The sequence below is a fragment of the Colletes gigas genome, unplaced genomic scaffold (genome assembly GCF_013123115.1).
Source record: "Colletes gigas isolate AHSC1104 unplaced genomic scaffold, ASM1312311v1 Colletes_gigas_Sc00005, whole genome shotgun sequence".
Taxonomy (NCBI): domain Eukaryota; kingdom Metazoa; phylum Arthropoda; class Insecta; order Hymenoptera; family Colletidae; genus Colletes; species Colletes gigas.
The window spans coordinates 1,722,560-1,741,466 of NW_025106634.1; the positions used below are offsets into that span (position 1 = coordinate 1,722,560).

The 18,907-nt window shown below is 41.5% G+C and overlaps 1 protein-coding gene across 1 annotated transcript in view; it reads left to right on the forward strand.

Annotated features, from left to right (window-relative positions):
* The window catches only part of LOC122395262 (E3 ubiquitin-protein ligase MYCBP2), a 316,312-nt gene that overhangs the window by 138,195 nt on the left and 159,210 nt on the right, over window positions 1-18,907 (forward strand). The window lies entirely within an intron of this gene.

The following is an 18,907-nucleotide window of genomic DNA, read 5'->3' on the forward strand; positions in this document are numbered from 1 at the left end:
CGCGATTATTCCGCGTCGAGCTGGAAAGTCTTACGCGAGAGGAAAGTCGGTAAGATTTCATTAAAATTGGCGGGGAACGCCAAGTACAATATTTGTTATTAAACGTGAAAAATACGACTTATTTCGCGTCTCGGAATTTCAAATTAATGTACAAGTATTCTTCCCAACTTCTATTCATATCGAACCCGGTTTAAAAACCGGAATACATAATAAACGAAGAATTTCCAAATACAATAATACTGAAATTAATTTAGAAATCTTCTACTAGATTTCGAAATAACGAAATTTAAATTTCAGTCGAAATGGACCCGAAAATAGATTATAAGATGTGACAAATACGACTCCTTTCGCGCCCCAGAATTTCAAATTAATATACAAATTTTGTTCCCAGCTTCTATTCATATCGGGACCCGTTTAAGAATCAAAATACATAATAAATAAAAAATTTCCAAATACGATAATGCTGAAATTAATTTAGAAATTTTCTACTAGAATACGAAGTAACGAAATTTAAATTTGGGGTTGAAGTAAACCCGGAAATAGATTAGTTATTAAACGTGTAAAATAGGACTTCTTTCGCGCCTCGAAATTTCAAATTAGCTCTATTCGTACCATGTGTTTTTATAACGAATCATACCACGATGTGACTCTCAGTCACTTATAAGAATCATGGGAATAATTAAAATGTTACTGTTTTTGTTTATAGTTTAAGTTCATTTACTTATCCAAACAAGCTATATACAAACATAAAATATTATACCAAGGTCACATATTTCTCGATCTCGAATTATTTAAAAGGATTTATGGATCAAGTCCAAAGTTCAAATGTGACTCTGAGTCACATCGTGGTCCGATTAGGGCTAATATATAAAGGACAGCAATAAACGAAGAATTTCGAAGTACGATAATACAAGAAATTAATTTAAGAATCTTGTACCAGAATACGAAGTAACGAGATTCAATACTTGCCACGCGAATATATCGAATATATATAGTGTTTTCGATGCTTCTTCGTTCTATCCTAGTGGACTTCAGTGTTGGTTGTATATCGGTTTATCCGTAAAACTCTAATAATAAAATCCTCGGTCTCGCGGCCGTCCCGGTTTCATAGCGTCACGTAAAGTCCACTTTCCATAATCTCGATAAATTATTCTGGTTTACGGACAACGAAAGTGCCCGTGATTAAAACTTAAGTAATTAACAATTCCTGTGCCGGCGCCGAGTAGTTTTACCAGGGGGGGCGGGAGTGGTGGTGGTGGTCTTCGTCAAAGGACGAACATAATCATTCCGCCGTCCGACGTTAAATCCGTTTCGTCGATTCGCTCGTTGGCCCTGTCCACATTTATTTCCATCGTCGATGAAAATGCAAATGAAACGTTCCCGTCTAATGCGCTTCTTGCTCGTCCGATCTTGATTAACCCGGGCACGGAGAGGCTCGCGTTTATCGAATCCATTTCAATTAGTCGTTCGGTCATTAATAAGTCTCCGGTAGCTCCGGAGACGCCGACGTTTCAGACTGTTACGCCGAGATTAATTAACGCGATCGGATCCTTGGTCGGCTATATAGGCCGCAAACAACGATTCCGCGCTGGTAGGGAAGAAAGTTTTCACCGTGGCTTGGTAATCGATCCCTCCCCCCGATCGACCTTTGAACTCTTCTCGAGCGCGAAACAAAGGTGTCGAGACGGCGGAACGCGAGTGGTACGACAAACACCACAAAACGACCGCCTCAGAATGTGTAATTGTTCTTTGTGCAAGAAAGTATCCTCTATTTTCCGTCGTCTTTTCAACCCACTGTTACGAGCGATGACTTGATGGCTAGGCACGTAGATTGGCCGTAGCTTAATAGCGACGCCTGCTCTCACACGCATTGTAATGCCAATAATGATTGGCTGAGTCGTTCACAACTGCAATTCCATCGCGTGACAAAGGACGCGAACGAAAAGTATACGAACAGAGTAGGATAGGACAAGACTGAGAGACATTGGTGCAACTGTACGCTCAAAATACTAGCCATGAATGGAACAAAAGTGTATCTCTTGCGGTTATGGAGACCCTACTACTATGTAGCCTGACGTCAGAGCGGGCCTCTATGGTGGCGCGTAGACTTTCTCTCCTTGCCCTTGCCCCGTTTAGTTTGTGGGTGGCTAGCCAACAAGTCATCTCTGGATAGTACTCGACGAGTTCCGGACGAACCAGGGGCTCTATACCCTGGGAGCCGCTAGAAAGAGTGGATGAACCAGGGGTTCTATACTCTGAGAGCCGTAGGAGGAGCTTACGTGGATGAACCAGGGGCTCCATACCCTGGGTTAGGTCTGGGTTAGATTTATAAGGAAAATGTATGGTTCCACGGACGAACCAGGGGCTCTATACCCTGGGAACCGTTAGAAGGAGTGGACGAACCAGGGGCCTTACAGTCCTACCTCTCTGGCTAGCTACCTAGGGCCCTGGAAGTCACGTAGGTTTTTAAGATGTTTTTAGGATCTTGCTCTGTCGTAATGGTACACCCGGTTCGTGAGATACCCCTAGTCTTACTGTTAACAGAGTTCAGGGTTGCATTAAGTGAATAATGCAAGTGAGGATAACTACTTGAATATATTCCAGTCGATGCTCAAGTACAATGGTCAATTAACAGAACTAGTGCTATTGCTAGGTTGCCTTGACGGCGAAAGTTCTGTGTCAGCTTTTACGCGAGAGCTACTTCTCGATTAGTCTAATGAACACTAATAGAACCGCTAAGGTAGGTACGTTGCTTGATGGGGATTACAGCTCGATCTTGGCCGAAGAAAGTGTGTTAGAGTTAGTAGTAGGTGGCCGGAGAAAAGTCTCCGAGTGCAAAGGGTCAATTTCCATTGACCAATTTGGTAATTAAGTGAAACAATTCAGTTGAGATTGGGAGTTCACTTAAGGGTTGGTCGACTTTTTCGTACATCGTTTAGTACGTGAGCGTAACATTTCGGGTCCCATTCGACGGAGATTGAGTTCCTTATGCATTTGCAACGAACTGTAGTTATCGACGAGGGAATAATTGGGGCGTTGGCTCGAAAACTGGAAAGCAGCCCGCGAAATTGGCGAATCCGCGGTCGTGATGAGCCTCCTCGAGACGGACCGGGGGACGGATATCCGGTGAAAGGAGCAGCCCTAAGTATCGGGGAGTCCTCGTGGAACCAAGAGAAATCCTCGAGGAGAGGCTCCGAGGGAATTAATTATTCGCGAGACGGGGGCACACCTGGCTGACGGTTTTTCCCCCCGTTGGCTCGGGAAGCGTTGTTTACATCGGCATTACCAGCGGGGGCTCTCGAGTCTAACGAATCGCAGGAATAACGCGGCCGCTCGACGGTGCGCGAAATAATTAGGCGCGTTCTCTGCCCGTGCGCCGCGCGACGCTCGATTTCTCCGGCTTAATGATCCACGAAGACGTCCCGCGGCTCGAGATCCCGTACCGCCGCCCTGTGAAATACCGTCGATCCAATTTAATTGCGCCTCGGTCGAGGGGATCCACGGCCAGCGGTCGACTCGATCGATGCGCTCGATTTAATTCGATCGCTGCTTATAAGGGACCTTATCCTTACGTCGAGTGCCTCGATAGCTGATCGATTTCTTGCTGCGCGATACACGCCGGTTTCAAGCTGCAGCCTCGATGGCGCAAAGTGCGGACCGAAACCCCCCAATAAAATGTTAACGAGCAAAATTCCGAATGATATTTTCAGACGATAATTCAAGCACCGCTCGTGAGTATTCGAACAAGTTCGAAAAAGCACTGGGATTCCCCGGACCTAATTGATATTTATTCATTCTGTTTTGTATATTATTGGAGGATTTAACGAAGAGAATTGTATTTGGAACGAATGTACAAACGATATAATTATGTAGACGAATTTAAAATACACGAAGCGCACAATCTTCTTATGCAAATTAATATTATATAAAAATCATGTTCATTTGTTTTGTTCTCCCTGGTTACCCATTGTTTCACGAACAAAACACCTTCGACCCTTTTTCACGTAAATTAACATTCAACAAAACTACAGCGCTGCACAAATATTCAATAGAAATCTCCTACATTATGGTTGCACGATACGGTGAATAGAATATATTTTTAATGTAGATTATAAAATATACACACAATAATCGATAGTACATGTTAATTACATAATCGACAAAGTAAGTAAGAGTACTACCTTCTCGTTAATAATAAATTAACAACAATAAAGTAAATACTCGCTCCTGTTTTACCATGCTCGAAAATAATGTATTTTAATATTCGTATTTGCTGTTGAAACGCGTGGTTGCCTTTCCAAACAATGTAACATTGTGGTTACCGTTAAATCTTGGAGCACACCAGAGGATTACACGCGGATTAAATTTCGGTGTGTATACCGCACCGACCGTTAATACTCATTAGTATTATTAATAATCATCACGATTCTTCTGAGGTGCTGAAATGTTGGAATATTTTACTCGATAATTGTTGAATGTAAAATCATTTATTTCGAAATGATTGTAACCCATCGTATTCTCAAGAGGATTAAATATCACACGTTAAAAGTTATGAATTTTTAAAGTTCTGCATGAAATTTATGAATTTCTGGCCACTCATCAATATACATTATATTTTCGATAATGAATTTTTTTTCTCGAAAGTGCGTAGGATTTCGGGGATATATCTATTCACCAAAAATGATTGTAATTGACTCCTGCAATGGAAAATAATTTTTCCAGAATGATTTGAAATTTTTTTTTCCGTCGAAAAATTTCACACCTTCTCGAATTTTTTTCTAGGAAGTGCGTAGGATTTCGGGGATATGTCTATTCACCAAAAATGATTGTAATTGACTCCTGCAATTGAAAATAATTTTTCCAGAATGATTTGAATTTTTTTTTCCGTCGAAAAATTTCACACCTTCTCGAATTTTTTTCTAGGAAGTGGGTAGGATTTCGGGGGTATGTCTATTCACCAAAAATGATTGTAATTGACTCCTGCAATCGAAAATAATTTTTCCAGAATGATTTGAAATTTTTTTTTTCGCCGAAAAATTTAGGCACCTATCCCCTATGGATTTTCCTTAAAAATCTGTTTTTCATTTTTAGCAAATTTGTTTGACGCTCTACAGAAAAGTTGTCTAATACTGTTCTGTAGGTACCCATTGGCTCTACTACAGAAAAAAGTTTCACTGAAATATATTTACTATTGTAAGAGTAATGGCTGTTTGAAAATTGGATCATACTCATGGGGGTTTTTTTAACTTTTTTCCAACATTTCCCAACATTTTGGATATTTTTAGAATTTTGACATATTCTTCACTAAAATACGCGTCATTTGCATTTTTAAACATTAAAATCGTCCAATCCGTTCGGGAGTTATGATTTTTTAAACATACTCACGAAATTTCAGTGAAACATATCAATAATATGGTCAGACATTATATTTTCGGTAAGGAATTTTTTTCTCGAAACTGAGTAGGATTTCGGGGGTATGCCTATCCACCAAAAATGGTTATGGTGGATCCCCGCAGCTGAAAATAATTTTTCTAGAACGATTTGAAATTTTTTAATTTCGTCGAAAAGTTTCCGTCGATTTGCTTGAAAAATTCGTTTTTGATTCAATCATAAATCTTTGTATAACTATTGTAAATGTATTTATTCATATTTCCATTTTATGTCGATTTTAACCATACTAATAATTACCGTGACATATCAACATAATTTATTACAAATAATATTACAAAAATTTCAGGTAAGAAATGCTTATAACAGGGAAAAGTATATAAATTCTCGTGTTTTACGCGTAACTGAAACTATAGACGCGTATCTGCTTTATCTTTGATCGACCCCAGGCTTTAATTATTTAATTCTAGTCAATTTAAAATAGCTTAGAAACATGTGACCGTAGTATAGTATTAAGCAGATTAAAAGAGACGATTATCTAAAATGAGCAAGTATTAATTCAATCGAGCCAATGAGTTATTAACGAAATAATGAGACCGGGGCCCCTGCTAGTCCAAGGATTAAATAAACGTCGACGCACAGGCGTATAATTATAACGACATAATCTATTACCCGGTTCGTGATTTTCACAATTTTTGAATGTTCGATTTTCCGAGCTATTACCGACGAAGACAGGTTGGTCGAAACTTCCCTTATCTACCCTTTACGGATACATAGTTCTTTTCAATCTATCGCATGTCATTACATCGTATTAATCAGCACGCTATGATGAGCTCGTCGACGGCTCATCGGTCGATTACGTCCCACGTTCGATCATTATTATATTATCGATCAGCCAAGATCGTCCAGCTTCGCGGCAAAAGTTTATCAAAATTTATTTAATTCGCAATTTCGTATTAGATTTTCAAGTTGCAAACAATAGTTATATTTTAGTGTTTAAATCTATCAGATTTATAAGTTATCGTTGTAGCTAAATTAATTTTGCTCCACATATTTGGTAGAAATTCATTTTCGAGCAAATAAAGTAATATCAATCAGTTACGATGTTCTCTCCATACTTTGCTCGTATAATTAGTGTACCATATACATAATTAAACATAAAGTGTTTACCAAAATTACACTCAAAATTGACTACTGTAAGAGTTTAATAAATCATGATTTTATTATTATTATAAACTCTCTAGGGTCCCTCGAAACATATCAGAATACATATCGAGCATTAAAATAGACAAAAGAGCATCTTGGTGTCGTAGATCCTTTTCACGTTAATAGGATTTGATATTCCGGTTATTCTTATATTTCAAGCAAAGATTTATCAGTTTTTCTTACATCGATAGTAGAAAAAATTTGTTTGCCACGTTTCATTTGATATATTTTATGGTAATTGAACCACGGTAGCGCGTTAAATTATTGGGATATCGATTATTCTGACACTAATTATCCGGAGTGTCGATTATACGGAAATTGATTCCCTGATTATGAATTATATGCCAATATAGAGGGAAGGTAGGGTAAAATCGGGTAACTGGGCCGAACAAAATCATTGTTTCTGTAAGATAAAAGCATAAGCGTTACGAGTCAATAATCGTATCAGAATTTTGTGAATCTATCACGACAAATTCAACGTTAAACTAAACTCCATGGTTTAAAATTTAAATCGATATCGTTGCTTTCATAATTCCAAGGGAAAGTAAAAGAATTCCAATAATTACCTAATTATGCGCGTTGGTAATGAGAATCCGCCCTCGAAGCGACACAGTAAGGAACGAAACCTTCCCCCGGGGTGGACGAGTTCGGGAACTGGGCTGAAATTTTCATCGCTCGAAACGTCGAAAGTTCGACAAAGGGTTTCCCCTCGTCGTGCTCGTGTTTCACAGGAACGAAACTTCAAAAACTTTACCTCCGCGCCGCCATCAAGAAAATTCATCGCCGTAAACGTAACCATTGTTCCGGGGGAAATCAAAGTTCGATTCGCCTCTGACCCCGTTTATCCTCCTTTACCTACGGGGATCGCGGGCGGTACGTTCTCGCGAATGAAAATCGTTCCGATTCCAATTAAAAATACGGTGGCTGGAGGGGGTGGTGGAAAAAGAAAAAAGAAGAGCAAAAGAAACGATTCGAACGTAGCGATCGAGCCGCGGTGGAGGCCCACAGCCGCATTGCTCGCGATGATTTCAAGCACGCGGTGATGTTAATTGATCGTACCGTCGAGCATCGATATTATATCCACGATGGAACGTGTGTGTATGTGTGTTCGATAGCAACGAGATCGGCGTCGAATCGTAACGTTTAACGGACCGGCGAAACATATGAAAATCCAATCAAGCAGCACGCGATACACGTGCACCGCGTATCTGTAACACGTTGGATCCGTCGTACTGATATTGTTCCAGTTTAATTTTCCGGTGGCCGCGTTCGTTAAAGGTACGTTGCGCCGCGAGGTGGAGGATCACGGTGGTCTAGGCGTTTTCTATTAATAGAAACACGTGTGCACGCACGACGGGCCGCGCGCCGATAAATCAGCGACGATAAAAGAACGCCTAAGCGCGTTCGTGTTGCATCGTCCGTGGACTTACGAGGCCCACGCACTCCACGGATATACCGGGGACGGAAAGGTTGCACGATCGTCGGAACGGCTCCCGTAAAGCGGCATTTACACTAGACAACTTTTCCGCCGAATCGATCTATCCCGGAGTCGTTCAAAGTCTCCAGTGTAAACAGGATTCCAATCAAGTTCGAACGACTTCTGATCGGTCGACCAGAAGTTGCTCGTTCCTCTACTTTCCGTCGAACGTGGTTTCTATCGGTCCCAGTGACACTCAACTTCGTTCTTCATTTATGAAAAGGTCGCTTGCCTTTGAATTGTCTTCGAAATATTTTTATTCGGCAGGAAATACGTTTATTTGCTCTGTCAAATAGTTGGGGAATTGTAGTTTTGTTCGATGTTAGTAAGAAATCATTGTGTGAGCGGATTATTCCAATTCTGTATACGTCTTTCGTTCTTCGAATATAATTCTTTATAAACCTATGTGTACTAAATGTTAAATTTACCTTACATATATACGCATAAATATTATTTTTCAGTCGATGTTTTATCCTGTAATTTTTCAGAAGTCAAATTTTAAACCGCCCTTAATTTAACGCAAATAATTGTAAATTAAACTAAACCTGTACTTTAATTTACTCCAATAATCGTGGTGCAATCAGGATAGGGGTGATTCTAGGAATATTTTAGAAATATGGAGGAATTCTTCTTAGAGTAGAACTTGGACACCAGAATAAGTAGAAATAGCGAATATTGGGCAGACACGTCAGACGAATTGTATTCACCCACTCATCTAATCGATAAATATTTTAAATCCATTATGCAGGAAACTAGGTTTCATACGAGAAATTCTCATTCTATATTTTTTATTTATTTCTCCAGATAGAATAATTTTTTCCCCACCATTTGCTCAAATTATTACGAAACATAGAAATTTGACGATTCAAAAGCATTTAAAAAAATTCTTAATCAAAGTATATCTATCTACGATTGTACAAATATCAGAATGCTCCCATAAACAATATTCCATCGCATATTTATTGATACCTTTCATGTTGACGATTACCTTAGAATACGATTTTTCTTTTAATTAGAATATGTATTCATGCTATTGTATCAATCAAATTCAACATAAGTTGTTAAAAAGTAATATTTACGCGTTCTGCAATTTTAAATATGGAACCAGACATCCGTCAAATTGACGGCTTCCGTAAATCTAGCGTTAAAGTGCCGGTCACCAGTGACCACCAAGACAGTCAAGTGTCAGAGTTCAACAAATTCAGTCAGTTTCAAAGAATTTTAGAACGAATTTAACACTTTACCGACCGGTAGCGGTTGATAAATCGGCTATCGGTCGGTAAGCGTTGGTCGGTAAAAAAGTTGATTAATAGGCGATCGGCCGGTAAGCGTTGGTCGGTAAAAAAGTCGATTAATAGGTCGATTTGTCGGTCGGTAAAGTGTTAAGAACGGATTTGATCGATCGGTAGCTCAGTGCAAACGCAGCCTAAATCAGAGTTTTCACGTGCACGATCGAGGCTTAAAACTGCAGGCGCTGCGAGCGATAGCGTTTTATCGGCGTATTTATCGCGTTTAGTACTGTTTCAGGCTTCCGGTTGTAAGCCGCGTGTCGCGATCGCGTAATTTTCGACCGTGTTTGCCCCGAAATCCTCCAACCCATCGAATTATAATATCGAACCGCGGGGTTGAAAATCAAATCGTATCGAAATGACTGTATTAACCCGTGTCGAGGCGAACGTCAGTGGACGATTTAAATATGGCGGTCGACTATCAGCGGTAATCTCCACGATGGTTGCTCGATGAATGTATCCGACTGACAGCAGCTGGGTCATTCCGCGTCGAATCAATCGCTGCTTGCGTTCGGTGTCAGAGATTTTGGTGAAATTGATATATGATATAGTCTGGGTGAAATTAGAAAGGGTTTAAGTCATCGTTTCGATGGGTTCGAATTTGGCGATAAAATAGGGGACGTGCTTTTTCGAAGAAGTGCTCATTTGTGTTTGCACGATTCATCAAAATATGAAATTGATATCGACCATGATTAAAATAGCGTCGAATTCGAATAATATTAGAACGAAATACAAAGATATCGGCTATCGTTCTCGTTCCAGGCTTGCAATATAAAACCTTCTTTGATATTAATTAATATTAAGATTTGTTTTCTTTTTCTCTGCCTTTCGAGCTCGAGTTTCAAATGATGTAACTTGTCCGGTGATATCGAGCAACCCTTTAATTATTATTTCCTCGGGTAAACAAGGATTATATAATAGAAAATTATATCCTAGAAAACAATAAAGCGCAGAAGTCTATAAATGTTTTACGAGGATAGAACCTGTATACAGGGTGTTCGGCCATTCCTGGGAAAAATTTTAATGGGAGATTCTGGAGGCCAAAATAAAACGAAAATCAAGAATACCAATTTGATGATGAAGGCTTTGTTAAAAAGTTATTAAAAAATTTCAAATCATTCTGAAAAAATTATTTTTGGTTGCGGGACTCAATTACAATAATTTTTGGTAAATACACATAACCCTGAAATTCGACTCACTTTCTAGAAAAAAATTCGAGAAGGTGTGAAATTTTTCGACAAAATTAAAAAATTTCAAATCGTTCTGGAAAAATTATTTTCGGTTACTGGGGTTAATTACAATAATTTTTGGTCATTAGCCATACCCTCGAAATCCTACCCATTTTCTAGAAAAAAATTCGAGAAGGTGTGAAATTTTTCGACGAAAAAAAAAATGTCGAATCGTTCTGGAAAAATTATTTTAGGTTACTGGGGTCAATTACAATCATTTTTGGTCATTAGTCATACCCTCGAATTCCTACCCACTTTCTAGAAAAAAATTCGAGAATGTGTGAAATTTTTCGACGAAAAAAAAAATTTCAAATCGTTCTGGAAAAATTATTTTCGGTTGCGGGGGTCAGTTACAATAATTTTTGGTCAATAGACCTACCCCCGAATTCCTATCCACTTTCTAGAAAAAAATTCGAGAAGGTGTGAAATTTTTCGACGAAATTAATAAATTCCAAATCGTTCTAAAAAAATTATTTTTGGTTGCAGGTATCAATTACAATCAGTATTGGTCATTAGACATACACTCGAAATCCTACCCACTTTTGAGAAAAAAATTCAGTATGGACGGAACTTTAAACCTCCATCAACAAATTAGGATTCATGATTTTCGTCTTATTTTGTCCTCTAAAATCCCCCAATAAAATTTTTCCCAGGGTTGGCCGAACACCCTGTGTAACAGAAAGTCGTTGCAAAGCAGTTAAGCCGTAAAACAGCTACGGGACCACGCTCGACATTGTTTCCAGGACCTATTGCTCTTTATTACTTTCCAAGCCTTTAGAATTTGCCTTGTTCTCTAATATTGCAACGCTCCTCGAGTACCTGTGATTTTCGAAACTCGTCGAACGTGAAAATTATTATTCGATCGCCTTGTTCATCGAAAGCTGGAGAAAATAATTGAACTCCTGTGTTTCCTGCCTGGACGTCTCATTAGTAAACCGAGTATTTGCGCGTCAGATAACGCGAGGGCTCCGAGCCAACGGTTCGAGGAAGTGGATTACTCGGCGACACTCGGTGAAAAATCGTCACTCGTGGTCTGTAAAAAGAATCAGCCGCGGCGACGCGAGAGAAAGGAACCCCGGTTCCAAGAGCACGGGACTACACAGCGAGAAGGAGGGCTTCCCGAAACCCGTAAATCTCGTAACACGGTTAAGGGAAACGGCCCTCCCGGAAAACCTAACTGCCCCGTAACCCTACGAAGCACTCGAGCAAGTAGCTCGTTGAAACCGAAATGGCGCGGTGGGAAGACTGCGGTACTCGCGCGGTAAACACGCCTGGGGCCCCCGATATCGTAACAATTTCGACTTGTCGCCAGGCTAGATTCTTCCTAAATTCGTTAAGGCGTCGCGCGGCTCGGCGAACGGGTCTTATCGCGTCGCGACGCCAGAGATCAAGCGTGGAAATTGGGTTTCGATCGTCGATCGAAACGTCGTTCCCTGGGTCGAATCTTCTCTGTCGCGTAGAATTTTCATTTAAACGTTTATTTCTGTAATTTTCGCAGTAGCGGCTAATTTTCTTTTAGGAACACAGGCAAGACATCGGTCTTCGAAATACGACCGAAACGAATCCTATTGCAGTTCATAATTAAAAAATTGGAATGAAGATTCAAGACGTTCGAATTTAAATACCATCAATATTATCAGAAACACTGTCAAAGTGCTTCCGGTTTAACCCCTCAACGTACGATTTAATTCCAAACAATTTTTCAATCGTATACCACCTAATTTTGTTTGAACTTATTCGTACAAGGAATGACCACGAAAAGGAATAGATTTGTTTTACGAGTACCTCGTGAATGTAAAGAATGTGTTGATTTTACTATATAAGACTTGACGAGTAGGCTCATGATTGTGAAACTTGATATCAAGAACTTCTATAGCGAAAGCTCCCCAAATGTGACGAGACGCGTTTTTGGGATATTTACCTTTCGTTGACTGTTTCTAGCAGCGAAACGACCTGGACGGGAACTCGTAATCCATTCGTGGACGCGTTCACGGACTATGGTCTTTGTCGTACGTCACACCGTGCACGGATTTCGCGGCGTGGGCGGAGCGATACGCGGCGCGAGGACGCGAGCAGACGCTGCAAACGCATCGTCGACACTGTCACGAACCGGGTCTCTTCGGTTCGAGAACCGGACGAGGGCCGCACCGCCGCATCCCCGCCACGGTTTTGCAGCGAGAAACGGGCCTTAAGCCTTGCCCACAGTCGGAGCGTGTTTTCTCCTCGTCGACGGCACGGGAGAGGCCACTCGAGATGCAACGTCGACGCGATGAATCGGGAAGTTCGAGCATCGAGCGACCGTTTTCGCAGCGCCGACTGTTAAACTGTTCTGGAATTTTTCATACCACGCGTCACGTTTTTTCCTCCGCCGCGGGAGGATTCTGCGAACGGGAAGAGTCGCTTTTCACATGATACCTGCCACCGAGCGAGTCTCGAGAGTCTCATTTTTTCGATCGTACGGCAGTTGAAGCTCTTTGGGTACTGTGGTTATAAAGAAGTTTAGTACGAAGGTCCCTTGATGTCAACTTCATATTAATAGATTCTGTTTTATTAGAATGAGAGGTTCTGTTTCATGGAAATATATGCATTTGTTTTGGGTAACTATTTATTTAATATGGACATATTGATCAAACACAACAGTATTTGTTTAATACTCCCTTGATGTCAATTTCAAAATTAATATATTCTATTTTACTACAGACTATTTAATGAAAATACATTTGTTTTGGGTAATTACTTATTTATTATAAACATATTCGTGTAACGATTACCCCTCACTCTGATACATGATCAAACACAATAATATTTGTTCAATACTACCTTGATGTCTTTGATCATCTTTTTTCAGTAAAAGGCACTGTTTAATGAAACTACATGCTAATCGTTACACGAATATATCCATACTAAATGTTAATATCGAAGAACTATTTTTGACGCGTTCTTTTTGTCTTTCGCAAATTAAATTGCGCTCGATAGGATTTACGAAGACGAGGAGGCCAGCTGCGTGATTTACGAGCCATGAATCATCTAATATCGCAGCGCTATAGGGAAACTGTGTAACGCGTTGTTATTAATTTTCCCTGGTCCGGGACCCCGGTAGAATCGGTGTTCGTGTCGCGTCTGTTAACGACGTACGCGACCTGTTGGTTGCAGTCCAATCCGGGGGGCCCTTCTAGTTCTTTTTCCTAGATCCTCGAGCCTCGATGCGCCAAGTTCGACGCAATGCTTGAACACGTCGATCGGCCGCGAAGCTCGAAAGCTACTTGGATTTCTACGGTCGTCCGCTTTTTGTCGGCGACGCCTCTTCCACCCAGAGAGTTTTCCATCGAAGTCCTGTTCCTGCGAGTCCTCCTACCCCGACAGTTTTTCCCATTCAGTCGTTTTCCCTGCAAGTCCTCGTCTGGACATCGGTTGACCCGAAAATGGGGGTCAGAGTTCTCGGTTTGGCTCCAAGATCTCAAATTTTTCTGATCAGATGCGTTTCCATACGCGTTGTTGCAGTATTTTGCTTGTAATAAATATTTATTAAAATCTGAGAGGTTAATATATAATATATAATTGTATAAAGAAACTAGAGAGAATATTATTTATTTTTTATTTGGTTTCGAAGATGTCCAAACGATAATTGCACAGAGTATAATATGTAAATTTGGTAACAACGTATTCCTGTTAAAAAATGGGGGAACAAGTTCGATTCTTTTCCAGGCAGTTTGTCTTTCAGTATTTTTATAGGGAATTTTTGATTCGCGTGTTCAGCGACAGCCTCTCGCGCGCCCAGTGTAGTTTAAAATAAAAATTGCGTGTTATTTTAACGCACGAAATACAGTACGCGGTGCAATGCACCGAGAGCAATGCAGTGGCCGGGGCACGATGTTGATATAAAACAAACTAGTAAAGATTTGGTGGTCGAAATAACAAAATGGAAGTGCGCTGGCAAATATTCAGTGGTTGAAATAACAAAATAGAGACCTGCTGGCGGTGATTCGGCGATAGAATTTCGATATTGACGCGAACTGATAAAAATACAGAGACTCTTCCCGCGGTTATCCGGGTTTTCGAGGATTTTTTTTTAGTTTTTTGTTTTGAGAGCCTGTCGGGGATAAAAGTCGTTAGGAACGCTGCGTTTCGGTGTACGATTCCGCAGATTCGACGTGGCTCGAGCTACGATGACGCAATAGATTAGCAAAAATAGAAGCACGGTTCATTACGGTTAATTGGAACATATCGGGACGCGAACAATTCGACCCAATTAAGCGAACCTCCCGTTTTGCGGCGAAAAGATAAACAAATGTTTCGCGAATTTTGTATTCGAACGAATTACAGAACTGATTGGAGCAAATTATTTAATACCAATTTAAATATTTACCATATCGAATTCTCCTTTGTTAGTATCAATATCGTTAATGGTCGAGGATCGTTGCTAAATTTTTAAAAAATATTATTCAAATAATGTTATTTCAGAAGTGGCCAGGTCTGAAGTACGATATAAAAATAATAATATGAAAACCGAAAAAATGGACGATTCTCGTGGATCGTTTGTACGCATTGGGGCGTGTAAATTACCATTTTAATAGCTTGTTGTGCACCGATCTGCAGCGGTGGTTTCGAGTCCACGAGCTGACTCAGGATGACGCGGGCCATCTTTTGCGTGAACGTTGCTCGAATCCCCCCGAATCTCGTCCAATTTCCTCGGGCAATTTCGAAAATTCCCAAGCAGAAATGGCGTCGCGGTGACGTCGCTCGACGAGAGGCGTACGAGGAGCATTTAGGTCTTCTCCGGTGGACGACCTCGGACCCTACGGGCGTCGACCCGCGAGATAGGCAGAAGAGACACACGAGACGAACAGTTTCAGACACGACGTAGCAAGAGGACGGTACGCGTACCCGGGCCGTATGAAATTGACACCGTGTATTACAGAGAAAGCTGACTCTGCGACGTATGCTTTCTTAAGCTCGCGGTACGGAGTTACGCGTTACCGGATTTCAGGCCCCGCGAGGATGAAATTCATCCTCAGGAAACGGGAGGAAACGGGGTAATCTCTGGCGAGGAACAGGACACGCTACGAACAAGACGTCCAGTTTAATCCAACGACGTTTCGATTCGAATCGGTGGTCGTCAAACGAGAAATAAGAAATATTCCAAACGACGCGTGAAAATTGCATCGAGCCCTCGAGAAATCTCTTTTTTTAAGGACTATCCATTACCGGCGAAAGTAATCAAATTTATTGCCGCGAGCGACAGCGCGGCGAATACAAATTTAGCCCCCGCGTCGTCGTCGAATAATAGCTAATAGAGATTTAACGACGGAACGTTGAGTAAATCCGCTTTAATCCCAGTATTCCAATAACGGACACGACAAAGTAACACTCCGCAAGAACTTGACATTAATGCGACAGCAATATTCCTCGCGATCTCGACGTGTTGCATAACAGCGCGTTACTTGTCATATTTGTCTCCCGCAATTACACCGAGTTGTCCCTGTCACCGGATGACCCAGTTCGCCTCGTAGTTCAAGAGCTAGATGCAAAAACGACGATCCCGCGAACGAACGACGGAACGGAAAGCAGAGTCGCGTTTATCTGCGTGGATCGTCGATAATTCTAAATTGCTTAATCTAAAGTTTCCACCGATAAACCCGGGTCTACCCTTCGTCGTTCGGTTCTGTTTTCCGAGGACTCCTGTCCTCGGGATTCTATCAACCCGGAACCGCTTTTGGCGCGCGTCTGCCGTCGGATTTCCGTTTCCAAAATTTCGAACACGGTCGTCCAATGTTTTCCTACAGCGATTTCGGGGGAACAATGGCCGCCATCGTCGCGCGTCAGACTCGATTTAGCCGACAGTTTCAACAACGTGTCCCTTTCAGAGTCGAGTTACTACGGCGGAATTTCAGTCAACGGGTCCATCCCATATTCCACTCGCAGAACAACAAATTTTATTGTCGGTCTCGATTAAGGGTCCGGGGACAGACGTCCCTCAGGGCGTTAGCGGGTTCCTTTGCAACGGCATAGGTGGACTCTGGAATAAAGTAAAGGGCTCAAGCGTAGGGAACTTGAATTGTACTCGAAATTCAATTCGCATGCGTTATTTACGCCTCTGGAAACATCGAAACGTAAGCACTGCGTCCCTGGAATATGTAAATTAAATTTTGTCTTGGTACTTGCTTTCTTAATTATACGAAAATTCATGAATATTATTTAAAATTTATTTCTTTGTTCAATTGTTTCATAGTTCCATAGTTCTGTCAACTTGAATTGCACTTGAAATTCAATGTGCATTATTTATGCCTCCGATAATGTAAATCAAAATTTATTTTCTTTGACGTTACGACTAGAGAATTAATTGTTTCATAGTTCCATGGCGAACAGTGTTAATACATGCCAGTAGTATTAATAGAGTCTAAATCAATGAAACATTTACAAAAAAACGCATACTAGATTAGAATAAGAGTAACTGTTATCGAGAACCCGAAAAATTGAACATGTCGATTCCACTTTCTATATGAATTTTCAAATTTTCTTGTATTCTAATATTTTTTTGGTCTTCCAACGAACGTTGCTTGGCAACGAAGCTACAGAAACGCGGAATGATTTATCGAGGACGTAAAAAATGAAGCCATCGGTGCCATTCGTTGGGCCATAAACAAGATTTGACTCTTTTGGCGAGAACGTTCAGGCTCGTGGTAACGTTCTTTGGGGTTGGGGAGGGGGAGCGAATGATATTAGACTCCGGCAGTAAGACTGACCCCGCAGAAAAATTCTTTACGCCGCTAGATTCCGACGGGTGTTCCATACCCGTTCCTTTATGACTCGTATAACGAAGAGGGGGACTAGTTATTCCGAGTCCAATAACTTGCTGGCAGTGGTGCGTCGGGGGTAGAACACGTTCATGGCCTTCGAGCCAAGGAAGTTATGGTCGCCGGGCACTTCTGAGCGCTACGATCCCGAACGACATTCGGTATTCTACGATTTCAAAAGTTTCGATCGCTCTCTTATTAGTCCACGCTCGCCACGCGATAAAGTAAATTTATAGGGGACTCTATCGAGGTGTCTAATATCGATATTTATCTTCCTTTGGTAGGATGTCTGACACAGGAATGCGAGACATAGACGAAGCTATTTTCCAAGGTTCGAAAATAATCGTATCTGGGGATTGAATTTTATTTTAGAAAAGGTACAAATTATAATGTGAATGACAACGTTACTCCTATATATAGACCAAGGCAGGGCAATTAAATCTAATTTCGTTCATTCAAAAATGTAAATTAACCGTACACTATATACACATTGTAATGTGTTTTGTGGTTCCTTTCATGACGACACTTCCCACGCTCGCCGGCAGAGGGCTACGCTCTTATCTCTCTCGCAAGTGCTCGACCTATTCCTACATATACACTTCTCGATCGACCACCAAATGTCCTCAACGTCCAAGTCTCTATGATAAGATAAACTGTTAGCATCAAAAATAAGAGAAAACGTTTATTCATTCCGAAGTCCTGACACCTTCTTCTGTATATAGCGCGTGCCAGATGGAGGGAAGTTTCCGAGGTTATAGGTCGAAGTCCAGATTCCTCGAGAGCGGTACGGAGACGGCGGAAGTCGGATTGTCTTTCGAAAACGTGGCAATCTCCTCTCGGGCGACGATCGTTCTCTCAATCAGCTCGACGCACGTCGCCGGAGCTTCGAAGACGTCTGGCAAATTACCACAGGAAAGACGGGCACGTGATACTGTTAGCCCACGTGGAAACGGGCGGCGGCCTGCTGACAGAAACCAGTGGAAAGAATTGGAGGGACGGGACGACAATCGCGAATGCAAATCGACAGGAGGACAGGACGCAACGACGTGCCCGCCAATACCGGAGTCCTTGCCCTCTTATCGAGGATTAGCCTAGGAGGGCCTCCGACGATCCGCTCTGAATTTCGATGAATCCGGATAACCGTCTGCGCGACGGTCCGCCGCTATTGAGAACTCGCCTTAATCTCGTCGTCGGTTGTTCCAGTCGAGCGGCTGTCGACCTGTTGGGGGAGTGGATGCCCGTGAAAGAGAAAAACCGACGGATATCGCGGGCTGGAAGGCCGAACGAGAACATCGAGCAAAGAGAAATTGCGAGGATAGAGGCACACCAGATAAAGGGACGGATAAATAAAGGAGTCCGCTTTGCGTCCGGACGAAAACCATTAATCCTCGCGTCGATGACCAAAACTGTGTTCACGGTTGTTCGATAACCGACGGATTTCGGAGTTTTGGGCTAATTAGATGCACCGGTATTTTTATTTATACCAATGGTTTCTATCACTCTAGTAATTCGAAGCTTTCCAAC